Genomic DNA, 15,124 nt, shown 5'->3' on the forward strand with positions numbered 1-15,124 from the left:
ATTGGGATGTTATGAGAGTAAATCATATGTAACCCAAATCAGTCTCTTTCTAGCCAAATCTGCCCCTCTTTCAATAAATACCACCTTCTCCATCTTCCCATTCAAACTAGAAACTTGGGAACTATCCAGAAATATTTCTTCTACCTTCTCCTTAATATTCAGTCACTCACTAGGTCCTGGTGTGAAGATGATAGAAAATAAACTAGGACGACCGCCCCCCATTGACATTTGATTTAGTACCAGCAACCTCTAAGCTTCTTCTTCCTTCCATGTTCTTCACTTGTAACACAATCCTGATAGGTTCACAGGCCCTGGCAAAATGAAAACCTGTGTGTGTGTGTGTGTGTGTGTGTGTGTGTGTGTCTGTGTGTGTGCATACACACACAGACACACACACACATGGGGAGGCATATACTGAAATAAAGAACTGTAAAACAGTGGATGATGGAAATTGAGTTCCCTCTAAATATTTATAAATACTATGAGATCAGAGTATCAGAGAACAAGGTGATGAGTGTAGGGAAAGCAGGACATTAAGTGAAATTGTGTCAGAACCTGAGGATTGGACTAGAATGAAGCATATCCACCTAACCTCACCTCTGTATACCATACCACCACCATCACCATCCATCCACAGTTGCATATCTGTAAAGGAAGTTTTTCTATCATATGACAGAGTATAAGTCCAATACAATCCACATACTCTCTGTGGACAAACTCTGTCTGAAAACACTTTTCTATGTTTAAGAATGAATAAAGGTAGAAAAAGAGGAAAGAACTCATATGGGATTTATGTAAACAATACTGTAGGATAAGGGAAAGGGACAAGTGCAGGAAGACTTAAAGGAAAGACTTATTTCTGAAAATGATCTTTTGCACTGTATTAAAGTATAGGCAAAGCTTCTGTAAAAAAAGATACTCCATAATACAGGGTATCTTTCTTTTCAAAGAAAATAGAATTTTATTCTTCTTTCATATAATGGTCTAGTGGCAGGATGGTTAAGAATAGGAAGAATTGGAAAAGGCTCTAAGAGATGCCTTCTATCTTGCTACTCTGTGGTTATCTATAGCAATGCTACCCAAAGTGTAGTTCAAACCAGTGAGAAGTCTTTGGAGTCTATGAAGAGTCAATAGTGAGACAAATACAGAAGCTGACAGTGTTATCTTCTCTTTTGTGCTAACAGTACTTATCACTGACCAGTAACAAGCAATTTTCAGATTGTATCTATCTATGCACCACAATTTGAAGAGCACTGAATTACTGGGTTATCCCCATGGTATGCTTAAAACCATGCTATATACAGAGATTTAAAAAAAAATCCTTCAGGAAGAACAGGTGGCAATTGCACCAATATAAAATTGATAGGCTAAAGTGAAATAAAGCAGTGTATGATAAAAAGTCAAAACGAGAATAGAAGAAGATGAAAAAAGAAACAATGAGCTAAAGAAGTTGTTGAAACTACAATTTAACAGTAACCTTAAAATCTACACTGGAGGCAATGGAGAACATAATCAGTGCTGTACAAAATCTAGTAAGTAGTGTAAGAGATAAATCTGAGTTGTTCTCCTAGAATGCAGAAAAAAAGCTCAAAGAAATTTAAAAATTTGAAAAGAAAAATGACTGATGTAGAAGCCAAAAATAGAGAACCAAAACCCAAATAAATTACTCCTCTGAAAAAAAGAAGAAAAAAACACAAATAGAATCAAATTAATAATTAAGTCTATAAGACAAAACAATTTTAACTGAGATGAGCTAAGGCATGTTTAAAGATTTAAAAGCTTACCCCATTTCAGGAGAAAATCAGTGAAAATGTAATTAAACTTATGTTCATCCAGATAAGATTTCTGGACTAGAAGGGTAAAGAAAAGTCCATTGAAAATCCTGGCAGAAAAAGCCATAATGGAGGGAAATCTAGGTTTATTCTTCTTAATAACAATAAATTCTATGGGTACAGAATTTTGAGGAAGGAAAAAGCCCCACAACTATTAGTCAAGAATTTTATATCTAACCAAATTATCTTACTCTTTCTTAGGGAAAGTACTAAGATGTCATTGAATTAATTTGTTCTATACATACAGCCATGCTTGTTAGGTGTTAGACCCTTTGGATACAGTGGTAAACAAGATATAGATAGATATAGATATAGATATATAGATATAGATAGATATCAAGTTGGAAATATAAAATGAACAGTATTGTTATATTATAAATAATTTGGATTTAAAATTCAAGGTTGTATCAACAAAGACCATGGAATGAAGGAAATAAAGTAAATTAGAGGATGCAAGATACTTTCTCATTTCTAATAAACATAAAAATAACTATAGGTTAAAAAGGCTTTTTAAAATATTATAAGTAGCAATTTATAGAATAACTATAAGAAATTATTTTAAAATATTATTTTAAAATTTCTTTAAAATAATATAATAAAATAATATAAGATTACAGATCATATATGTTAGTTTTAATTAAAAGCATTCATGGACAAATTTGCTTTATTAAAAGAGTCTCAAACTAGATTAAAATAATCTAATCATTTGTTTCTTCATAGAGAACATATATAACACACCTTGAAAGCTTGAAAGTAAAATTATTAGCAGTGATAGATGTTGAAAATTCAATGATAAATAAGCAGACTGTAATATTAATTTCAAGGCAGAATTCAAGGAAAACATCATGTATAATAAATAATTATTTTGACATACAATAAAGATAAAAATATCATGAACCCAAGCCCAGAAAAATGAAATAAAAATATATTTAAATATTAAACCAATAAGAACCATATTTAAAAACAGGAAAATAATTTTTCTTCACCCAAAAATAAGTCTATAGAAGAAAATGGATAATGGAGATCTCAGCACTAAGTTAAAACTGCTTTTGCAATAAGCCACCTATAGGCAGGAATCTAACCTAGAAAGCCACAAGTAATAGGGAAAATACTTTAAGCCCAGGACACAGAGATGAGAATTATGTTGCAGAAGTTGAACCCACAAGCAAACATCACTGAATCTATGAGAAACATACTCCTCAGCAGGGTCTAGCAAGCCTAACAAATAGAAACACACTCAGCTTAGGAAATAGAGTTAGTAAGCCAATCAGAAAAGGACTTTAGATAAACAAGATCTTCATAGAGATAAAGGAAGAAATCTTGAGATACGAACACGGCTTATAAAACAGGAGCAGGTTGATATATCAATATATCTGTATCTATGTATCATTTATAGCCATATCTCCTATTAGAGACCTGGGAGGAAGAATGTGTGTATGTATGTATATGCATGGGTGCTTCCGTGTACAAAATAAAATAAAAAGGTGTAGTAAATAACACGCTGGATAGAGCTAAAGAACAAACCAACAAGCCAAACATCTTAACTGAGGAATTCTTTTCAAAACACAGTACAAAATAATAAAGAGATAGGAAAGAGGAAGAATAAAGTTAAGAGACTTGGAAACTGGACCCAAAAGTTCCAACCCTTACCTAATAGAAGCATCATAAAAACAGATTAAAAAAAAAAAAGATTAGTTAAAATGGAGGAGAGATAACATTTAAAAGGATTCTCAAGTAACAAACCAGAGAAAAAAATTACACATTAGAGTGTTATAAGACTTTAGAAAGATGAAAGATAGAAAAACAATTTCTAACAGCCATGAGAAAGAAAGGTCAGATCACCTGCAAAGAAATGACTAAGAGATTAAAATAATTTTCCACCAATAACCTTGGAAACAAGAAAACAATTGAAAATACTTTCAAAATGTTTAAGAAAAATACTATTGAATCTGGAATTTGATACCTAAGCAAACTTTCATTCAATAATATGTATAAAATAAAGACATTTTCAAGCAAGCAAGGACACATAAACTTTACTCAGGACTCTCTTAACAAGAAGAGGAGAACTACTAAATAATACAGTCTATCAAGAAGAAAAATTAATCCAAAGGTATAGTTGAATACAAGAAACAATGGTAAACAAAGAAAATGGTCTCCATACTTACTTTATATGAAAAAATCTATTTAAATATTATTAAATTCTAACTAAACCTACATATGAGACTTTAGAGGTAAGGAGAGTAGCTAAGAGAACATCTTGTCTTATTTGGGATGAGGAAGAATAAAAATGAAAATGCTGATTAATTCTATAATATTTCATAAAAATATATATTTGAAAGCTAAATAAGGGTAAACAATTGGTGAAGAAAGTGCGTAAGTTAAAGCAATAGAGAGAAAATGGAACAAAAACGTACTCAATCTAACCAATTGCTTAAGAGAGATAAAGCAATGACATGGTAAGAGAAAAACATAAAATGTAAAAATATATGTAATAAAGTATGAAGTAGTTTGAATTACACATTTAATAAGATTGATCTAATACCAAGCAAAGGGCTCTGAATTAAACAAATAGAAATAACACAGCCTTTAGTCAAACAGATGGAACAAGTGCAAAAGTTGATTATATACTATGCCACAGGGGAAGACTTGTCAAAACTGATATTTCATAAGCCTTGTTCATGGACTGCAGTAAAATAAAAATAAAAGTTTACAATAAAAGTACAGCTTTCCAAAAAAACAGATATCATAAAATTAAAACAAAACAAATAAAACACATCAATTTAATTCATGACTCTAATGGAAATAAGTATTTAGAATAGAAATAAAATAAAATCTATCAGGTATTAACCAATGTGGTACATAGAGAGAAATTTATATCCTTAAGTGGCTTATTATAAAACAAAAGGTTTAAAAAGAAACTAATTTTTCCATCCAGAAAGCTAGGAAAAACCCAGAGAAAGTAGAAGGGAGGAAATGAAGACAAAGGCAAAATTTAATAAATTAGAAAAATGCATAAAATACCAAAAGTAGAGTGCTTAACAAAACTAAAAGCTAGTTCTTTGAAAATGTTTATAAAATAAACACTACTCTGGGAAAAATCTATGAAAAAAGAAAGAAAGTACAAATAAATAGAATCTGAATGAAAATAGAGACATAAATGCTTTAAATATTAAAATATAGCATGAAAACGATAAGAACAATTTCGTACCAAGGAATTTGAAACATAAATAAGCAGAATGTTTTAAGGAAAATATTAATTATAAAAATGATCTCAACAACATAGGCCAATAAACATTAAAAAAATGGAAACAAAAGCCAAAGACATTTCCTAAGAAAAGGCACCAGACCCAGATAACTTTATGGGTGAGTTCCAGCAAATCTTCAAAGAATAGATTATTCTCATCTAATGCTAACTGTTCCAAAAAATATAAAAAGGTGGGAAACCAGCCAACATATTTTGTAAGGCTAGCTTAACAATGATATCAAAACCAGACTATGTTCATAAGTTAGATTTGGTGTATACTTTCTTTGGCGTGTGTGTGTGTGTGTGTGTGTGTGTGTGTGTGTGCATACATGCATGCATGCACATGTGGATTTTATTGATAGGTAGTGAATTATAGTTTTTGTTGTGAACATGAATGGGAACATTCTTCCTCTTATTTGATCTAATTGGTTATCTCTGCTTCAAATAAAATGCTAACTATTGAAAATAATTCTGAAATCAGCATAACCTAATGGAGTTTGATAGAAAGGGACATTTTGCCCTTGAAGGGATGTATTTAGCTTTATTCTGGATTTCAATAGTTGTCTCATAACTTCAAGGTATAGTAATTTGTATAGTGTAGACATATACTCTGATATATGTGTATTTTATTTGGAAAGAAAAAAAAAAGAGATGAGAAAACAGTCTCTAAGGTCCCAACCATCATACATCAAGATCTCCTTTTATCTTTCTACATGTTACAGATACTTCATATATAAGCTATAGAGAACTATACAGATGTTAGTCATTACAAGAATGGTCACTCTTCTGTGACAGGATTGGGAAACAGTTCTATTTCCAATCCCAGGGAAATAAGTTTCTCTTCATAGTTCCTTTTCTCTCCAGTGCTTTGTGAGACCATTGCTGGAAAAATAACTAACAACTTGAGTTGCCACATTTACTGTTCATGAGTTAGCAGGAGATGAGGTGGCTCTGGCCCGAGGCACACAGATTCTCCGAGCTATGATCACTTTTTCTTGCCATTTACTGTCATTCACTTTCCTATAGACCCAATGTTATAAATGGTGAAATAACACCACATATACATGTAGAGTAGTGAAAAGAACATGTAGACTCAGTTCTAATTCAAATCTTGACTCTACTGCTTTCTAGTTGTGTGACATTAGGCAGGGTAATTAATTTCTCTGTACCTCAAACTTCCAATTTGTAAGATGCATTTATTAAACACCCCAGGGTTACTAAGGAGAATATAGTATACAATACACACAAAATTATCTAGCACAAATTTTCTTGTGTATAGCCAAGTATCCCATATACATTGGCTCCCTTACACTTAATTTATAAGAAACTTAGATCTAGATCACTTGATAAATGTCTTTTTGAAAAACTGGTTTGAATTTTAACCAATTTACAAGTGAGATTTAGAATCATAACAAGAAGTTTCCTGTAAAGTGCTTAGCATCATGACTAATTTGAATTAGCCTTTTGAATAGGAACTGAGTCTTCATCTGGTACCTGTTGTACAGCAGAAATCAGATATTTGAAGAATGAAGCTGACATTTATGTATGTGTGATTATTAACAAAATTAACATGAGGCAGTACTTCCTAGTTTACAAAGCTTATTCACTATCACAGTTTTATTTGTTCACCAAACGCTGGGGAGTAAAGTCAGAACAATATCATCATTCCTATTTCACAATTGAGGAAATAAGACTCAGAAGTTTTTCAGTGACTGTCTTAAGGTCATAGTTAGAACTTAGAACAGGGGCTTTGCTGACTCTTTTTGCAAATTCAATTACTTTTCCCATGGTGTCTTATGCTTTGGAAGAAGTGCGAACTAAATGGGGTAAGAATAAGAAAGTCATTTGACAGTAATTTGGCAATGTCCTGCAAATTTGAAAATGTGCTAACCCAGCAGCTCTTTCTAGGTATATACCCTAGCAAATCTCTCTAGAGGTACATAAGGACATGTGAACAAGGATGCTTATTGGAGGGGTGCCTGGTGGCTCAGTGGGTTTAAGCCTCTGCCTTTGGCTCAGGTCATGATCCCAGAGTCCTGGGATCAAGCCCCACATTGGGCTCTCTGCTCTATGGGGAGCCTGCTTCCGTCTCTCTCCCTGCCTCTCTGCCTACTTGTGATCTCAGTCAAATAAATGAATAATTTTTTTAAAAGAATGCTTATTGAAGCATTGTTTGAGAATATTAAAAATTGGAAACAATTTAATGCCCATCTGTAAGAGAAACAAATAAGCTATTTTTTAATTTTTTATTTATTTTTTTATAAGATGAAATGTTATATAACAGTTAAAACAGTAAGTTAACCCTCAAAAATATGATATTGAGTGAAAACAAAATTTTAGAATGATACATGTATCCTGAAATCCAGAGTCTTTCATGGTTTATCTCCCTCTCTGATTTCTTCCCATTCAGTTTTCCCTCCCTTCCCCTGTGGTCCATAATAAAAGAAAAAATAAAAACAAAATAAAAACAAATGAGCTTAAAAATAAAATAAATTAATGAAAAAATGATACATATTGCATGCTAGTATTTATGTAACTTTTTAAAAAGTGAAATAATACTATTTATCTAGATACCACAGACTATCTAGATATATATTTATGCTACATACAATTCATCTAGCAAATATATAGAACATATATGTTGTTATAAAATAGAAAAATGTGAACTATAAGGCTACAAAGCAATTTCAGTATGATATTTGGTTCTAGGAGAGAAGGCGGGAGAGGAAAGAGAGCAAAGGGGGCTTTTATTTTATCTGTAGTGTTCCTTTTCTTTCATGTAAAAATTAAAAAACCATGATAAAATGTTAGCATTTGTTAATTTATTGTACTGGGTACATAGTTGTGTTTGTTATATTATTTTCACTTTTTATATATTATTTAAGCTTTTCAAAATTAAGAGAAAAAATATTCATTTAGAATGGAGCAGTACAACATAGTAATTAAGAGCATGAGCTTCAAAAAGACCAGGTTTGAATCCCAGTTCTGCCCATTTCAACATTGTTAAAGTGAAACAGGTCTCCATAACTCAACACTTTACAGTGCGTTTAATATGCATATGTGTACTGTGAGCCATTAAAATGAATATATATAAATAAAATAAAATAAAATAAAATAAAACGAGTATATAGCATTTAGTATTTCATAAATTTATTTGATCATAAAATCAGAGTTTCTTAGAACCCAGCCTGATAGATCCTGTCTCATAGATATTCAGTATTTAAGTATTAACTTAAATGATCAGTTGACTTCAATCTGAAAAGGGTATCCCTTCATCTCCTTCCTGTTTAATCTGTCTGTGTGTCTTTTCTATTCCTGCCATCCCTAAGGAAATAGGCTCTGTCAAGACAGCAAGTTTCATTTGATGTGGCCAATTTAAAAAGATTTTGTAAGATCCTTTTAGAAAATGTATTTTTCAGTAGCATTTGTTATTTCCATGTTAGGCAATGTCTGTTAGATATCTGGTCACAGCATTAAATCCAATTTCCTTTCAGTTACTCAGAAATACATTTTCATTTATTTTGTTCATGCTTTATAACAAACAGCACTAGGATCTTCTAGGCTTAAGTTTCCTGAAGAGTATTTTTTTTTTTTTTAGCTGTGTTGTGTTAGTCACCATACAGTACATCATTTGTTTTTGATGTAGTGTCCCAATTCATCATTTGCATGTAACACCCAGTGGTCCATGCAATCAGTGCCCTCCTTAATACCCATTACCAGGCTCACCCATCTCCTCATTCCCCTCCCTTCTAAAACTCTCCCCCCTCTTTTTTTTTTCTGGAGTCCATAGTCTCTCATGGTTCATATCCCACCCCAGTTTCTCCCCCTTCATTTTTCCCTTCTCCTAATCTCCTCCACATTATTGCTTATGTTCTGCAAATAAGTGAAATTTGATTTTCTCTGTTTGACTTATTTCACTTAGCATAATCTCCTCCAGTCCCATCCAAGTTGATGCAAAAGTTGGGTAGTCATCCTTTCTGATGACTGAGTAATACTTCATTGTCTATATGGACCACTTCTTCTTTCTCCATTTGTCTGTTGAGGGGCATCTTGGCTCTTTCCACAGTTTGGCTATTATGGACATTGTTGCGATGAACTTTGGGGTGCATGTGGCCCTTCTTTTCACTACCTATGTATCTTTGGGTTAAACACCCAGTAGTGCAATTGCTGGGTCATAGGGTAACTCTATTTTATTTTTAAGATTTTATTTATTTGACAGAGACCACAAGTAGGCAGAGAGGCAGGCAGAGAGAGGGGAAAGCAGGCTCCCCACTGAGCAGACAGCCGGATGTGGGACTGGATCCCAGGACCCTGGGATCATGACCCGAGCCAAAGGCAGAGTCTTTAACCCATGGAGCCACCCAGGCACCCCAGGTAACTTTTTAATTATCAATAACAGTTTTTCAAAATGCTGGAACAGACAATCCTGAAATTTGTGTGGAACCAGAAAAGACCCCAAGTTACCAAGAAAATGTTGAAAAAGAAAAACAAAGCTGGGGGCGTCATGTTGCCAGCATGGTACTGACATCATGTGCCAGCATGGTACTGGCACAAAAACAGACACATAGACCAATGGCACAGAGTAGAGAGCCCAGAAATGGACTCTCAACTTTATGGTCAAATAATCTTCAACAAAGCAGGAGAAAATACCCAATGGAAATAAGACAGTCTTTTCAATAAGTGGTGCTGGGAAAATTGGACAGCTATATACAGAAGAATGAAACTTGACCATTATCTTACACCATACACTAAGATAAACTCTAAATGGATGAATGACCTCAATGTGAGACAGGAATCCATCAAAAATTCTAGAGGAGAATGTAGGCTGTAACCTCTTCAACATCGGCCACAGCAACTTCTTTTAAGACACATCTCTAAAGACAAGGGAAACAAAAGCAAAAATGAACTTTTGGACTTCATCAAGATCAAAAGCTTCTGTATAGTAAAGGAAACAGTCAATAAAACAAAGAGGTAACCCACAGAATGGGAGAAGATATTTGCAAATGACACTACATACAAAGGGCTGATATCCAGGATCTATAAAGAATTTCTCAAACTCAACACCCAAGAAACAGATAATCAAGTTAAAAAGTGGACAGAAGGAGAGGAGAAGGGAGTTGAGGGAAATTGGAAGAGAAGGTGAACCATGAGATACTATGGACTCTGAAAAACAATCTGAGGGTTTTGAAGGGGTGGGGGTTGGGAGGTTGGGGGAACCAGGTGGTGGGTATTAGAGAGGGCACGGATTGCATGGAGCACTGGGTGCGGTGCAAAAACAATGAATACTGTTACGCTTAAAAGAAATAAAAAATTTTTAAAAAAGTGGGCAGAAAACATGAGCAGACACTTCTCCAAAGGAGACATACAAATGGCTAACAGACACATGAAAAAGTATTCATCATCATTAGTCATCAGGGAAACTCAAATCAAAACCACATTGAAATACCACCTTACAGCAGTTAGAATGGCAAAAATTGACAAAGCAAGAAACAACAAATGTTGGAGAAATTTTGGATAAAGGGGAACCCTCTTACATTGTTGGTGGGAATGCAAATTGGTGCAACCATTTTGGGAAACAGTGTGGAGGTTCCTCCTGAAGAGTATCTTAAGCTATGGTCTCCACCATACCCATAGGTGGGCTTGCCAATTCTTTTTCAATAATTCCCTTAAGAGACACCTCAGAAGGTGTCACACATGCCACACACATAATATAATCTTGTTCTTGTACTGTCCACTAATTAAATCCTATAGCCAATGTCCAAAAATTGGATTTGATATCAGTGAACTTGTTTCATTTTACTCAGGGCTTATAGATTTTTGTTGTAATGCTGGTTTTAGCCTTGTTTGTAATCCTCAACATGAGTTTGGAACCGTAGCCTGCACATTGAGAATTAAGGGTTCTATTTCAGGTTCTGCCTCTGGCCTTGGTCTTCATTTGAACTTGGGTAAATTCAGATCTCCTGGAGAGCAGGTTGTCCAGACAGAGAACAGTTAGCTATGGTTTACCTTGGATTTGAAATGTTTTCCCCCAGTGATTTATGTGCTTGACGTGGTATCATTTTATATAACCCCAAATAAAGACTCAGTTATTTCCCTTGGCCTCTTCAAAATCACCAGAGCTGCTTACTCCATATATTCAAGTTTTGCAAAATTCCCCGGGATGTATCCCCTTATATGTAATAAAGCAAGCTCTGCTTTGTCGATTAGCTTGGTGATCTTTTGGGCCTCTTTTGGGATTTCAGAGCTTACACTCTCATAGTTAAATATGCCAAAACTGACATATAGAAAATATAAATCAGCTCTTTAGAACAGAGAGTGTCCCTGAACTCACTTCTTAGAAGTTCAGCTCTGAGCTCTGCATCTTTCCATAATGAGCTATTCATTGTTTATGCACCTCACCTACTGCTCCATGCAATACATGCCCTCCATAATACCCACCACCAGGCTCACCGAATCCCCCACCCCTTTACCCTCCAAAACCCTCGGTTTGTTTCTCAGAGTCCCCAGTCTCTCATGGTTCATCTCCCCCTCCAATTTCCCCCAACTTACTTCTCCTCTCCATCTCCCAATGTCCTCTGTGTTATTCCTTACGCTCCACAAGTAAGTGAAACCACATGATAATTGACTCTCTCTGCTCGACTTATTTCACTCAGCATATTCTCCTCCAGTTCCATCCATGTTGATACAAAAGTTGGGTATTCATCCTTTCTGATGGAGGCATAATACTCTGTTGTACATCTTCTTTATCCGTTCATCTGTTGAAGGGCATCTTGGCTCTTTCCACAGTTTGGCTATTGTGGACATTGTTGTTATGAACATTGGGGTACATATGGCCATTCTTTTCATGACATCTGTATCTCTGGGGTAAATACCCAGTAGTGCAATTGCTGGGTCATAGGGTAGCTCTATTTTATTTATTTATTTATTTATTTATTTATTTATTTTTGAGGAATCTCTATAGTGTTTTCCAAAGTGGCTGTACCAACTTGCATTCCCACCAAGAGTGTAAGAGGGTTTCCCTTTCTCCACATCCTCTCCAGCATTTGTTGTTTCTTGGCTTGTTAATTTTGTCATTCTAACTTGTGTAAGGTGGTATCTCAATGTGGTTTTGATTTGATATTTGTGCAAAGGAAACTATGATGCTACTGAGTGTCTGATCTTCCCTATACACTCTAAATAACAAAAAGTTAGTATAATCCTTAATAAGCTTCCAAAGAATTGTAACAGCATTGTCTCATGTGTATGTCTGTGTAAGGGTGAGTGAGTATATTACTGAGGCAGTTTATATATAGAAGAGATATAAGAAGACCAGATAATTTGGACCATCATGATACTTTCCTGGTGCCTGGACAACTGTAGATAATGGATTTTTCTGACACTTTGAAACTTTCATTATATGTTGGGATGGATGAATAACCCATAACACTGAGAAACAGGAGAAGAATGGTTAACATCCTGGTCTTCATCCTTATAGTCTTTGAGCTGATGTCACTCAGTTGTTGGATTATCTGTTCTCTAAAAACTCAAATCCATTTGTGCCTTGGCTTCTTCTAGAGAAATGCTTCTGAGATCCTTAACACATTGTGATGGGCCCCATCACAGCCACCTTCAAAGACTCCATCGTTGTTCAATTTTGGATGACTTTCTTACTATAGGCCCAAGTGACCAATCATTATTGATGTCCTGGCAAGCATATTGCTGACATTCTTCCAGATTAAATAGGATTTAAATGTGATCATTCAGGTAGTCTGCTTTGAATTTAATGGAGCATGTTTTTACCTGATGAATATGGGTGGATCTGTACATACTCAGGAATGACAGTAAAGTTAAAAAACATTTCATATCACCCTTTCCTTTCCTATTGAATTTTATAAAGCTGTTTAAAAAAAACAACAACAACTCTTGGACTGCTTCAGGGAGGCCCATTCTTCCCCTCAAATGTCAAGCTTTCTTCTCAAAGCAGTATTTCTTGGATAAATGTAATTCAGATCTCTGACTAGGCAATGTAGTGAAGTGGAGAGTTTCAGATAATTCAAATGGTAAATGAGGTTTTCCCCTCAATTATCCAAATATTTTAGGTGAACGTGTTAAAAAAATTTGACATTATTTAGATTAAGAACTCAATTCTATATAGGGTGCCTGGGTAGCTCAGTTGGTTGTGTCTGCCTTCAGTGCAGGATCCTGGAATCCCAGGATCCTGGGATCAAACCCTGAGTTGTGTTCCTCACTTAGTGGGATATCTGCTTGTCTCCCCATCCCTCTCCCTCTGCCCTTTCCTCCTGCTTGTGCTTGCTTTCTCTCTCATGCTCTCTGTCTCTTCCTCTCAAATAAATAAATAAAATATTTTTTTAAAAAAGGACTGAATTCTCCATATTACTTTACATAAGCAGAGGATGTATATATTTTTTGTTAAGGGTTATTAACCATAAAACCCCCAGAATTGGCATTTCAATTCATTTTTTATTCCAGTTTCCTGTAGAAAGAGAATTCAGCAAAGCATTCTGTATTCCTTCTTTACCCCCTTATATTCTCAGAAGCAGCTGCTGTTGCCTTGGCCAAAATACAGCATTTATTTGCTGATTTGGGGACATTTATGTCCAAAGTTAGCTGAGCTGTGGGAAGGTTGAACTTCTTAGAATACAAGGCTATAAACCATGGTTCATGGTTCTGTGAGGCACCATGAACAGAACACCCTCGCTAGTCTGTAAGCACAGACCCCTGGTTTTCCACTGACCACAGCCTAAAACCAGAGGAGGCTACAGTGATTTTAAGCACAACTGAAGTGGGTAGACTAAGCCAGGCCTTTACACACAACTTGCATGAAGCCAGGGGTCTCTTCTAGACTTCTTCAATGATCTAGAGACTCACTACCTATACATGCTCATTTATCTGATTAGCCTTTGGGCTTAACTAGGGAATGAGGGACACAGTCTTGGTCAAAAGGACATTTCTGGACTCCTCCATTCTTGATAGTTTGACCCAAACCCCATTCACTCAACTGCTGGCACTAAGTTAAGGAGCAAGCTGTTTTCTATGCTTCCCGCCTTGGGCAAACTGCCACGGTACAACTTTATACTGTCCTGAGAGCTCTGCTAACAGATAAGAGAACTCTGACAATGATGTAGTTGGAGGCACCACATCTATGATTTAAGTCTCTGTTTTAAAATCTTCAGTGGCTCATGATCTAAAATTTCCGTTGTGATCTAGTCCCAGTCGACCATTCCCATCTTATCTCTTACCACTGCTTGCCTTATACTTTATATGCCAGAAATTCTAAACCACCCAAACTCCCCATAGTCACCAAACAAATCTGTGGTATTTCTTGCCTTTTGATTTTTAAGTGTTCTTTCTATCTGAAAAGCCTTCTTCCCAGTAAATGCTCAGTATCTTCCTCCTGCATCCCCCTTTATCTCCTAATTTTTACAACACTTTTTGTAATTTCCAAAGATAGTCCTCTCTGAACCTGGTCAATCAAGCCTCATCCCTGTTAGTGAGTGTACACATGATACACTGTCTTATAACTGTCTGACTATATGACTGTTTTCCCCCATTAGACTGTGAATTCCTTTATAGCAGATACCAAGTCTCTTCTACCTTTGTTTTTCTGATGTCTGTCTCAGAGGCTGGAGCATAGTAGGCACTCAAAATAAATGCTGAGTACATTGAGTGAATAAATAAGTGTTCCCAGATGGGTAGTAGACAATGCTTTTTGGTTGGGAGTTGTATTTAATGGTGGGCAGAGAATAAACATCACAATAATAACAATAATAATAGTTATGTTCTATCTAAGCAGCTATTATCTCATAAGTGTTTTTAATATGTGTAACTTGCAATAATACTATGACAAAGATACCAGAATTATTCCTATTAAAAGATAAGGGGATTATTATGATAATGATAGCAATTATGAAAGAATTTAAAATAAAAAACATAAGAGAACCACATAAGAAAGAAGTTAAGTGACTTTCTTAAGATCACACATAATTGGGGTGCCTGTGTGGCTCAGCCACCCAGGAGCCTGTTTCTCCCTCTCCTCCCCACTCAGGCT

This window comes from Lontra canadensis, unplaced genomic scaffold (assembly GCF_010015895.1).
Source record: "Lontra canadensis isolate GAN:19392208 unplaced genomic scaffold, GSC_riverotter_1.0 scaffold150, whole genome shotgun sequence".
Classification (NCBI taxonomy): domain Eukaryota; kingdom Metazoa; phylum Chordata; class Mammalia; order Carnivora; family Mustelidae; genus Lontra; species Lontra canadensis.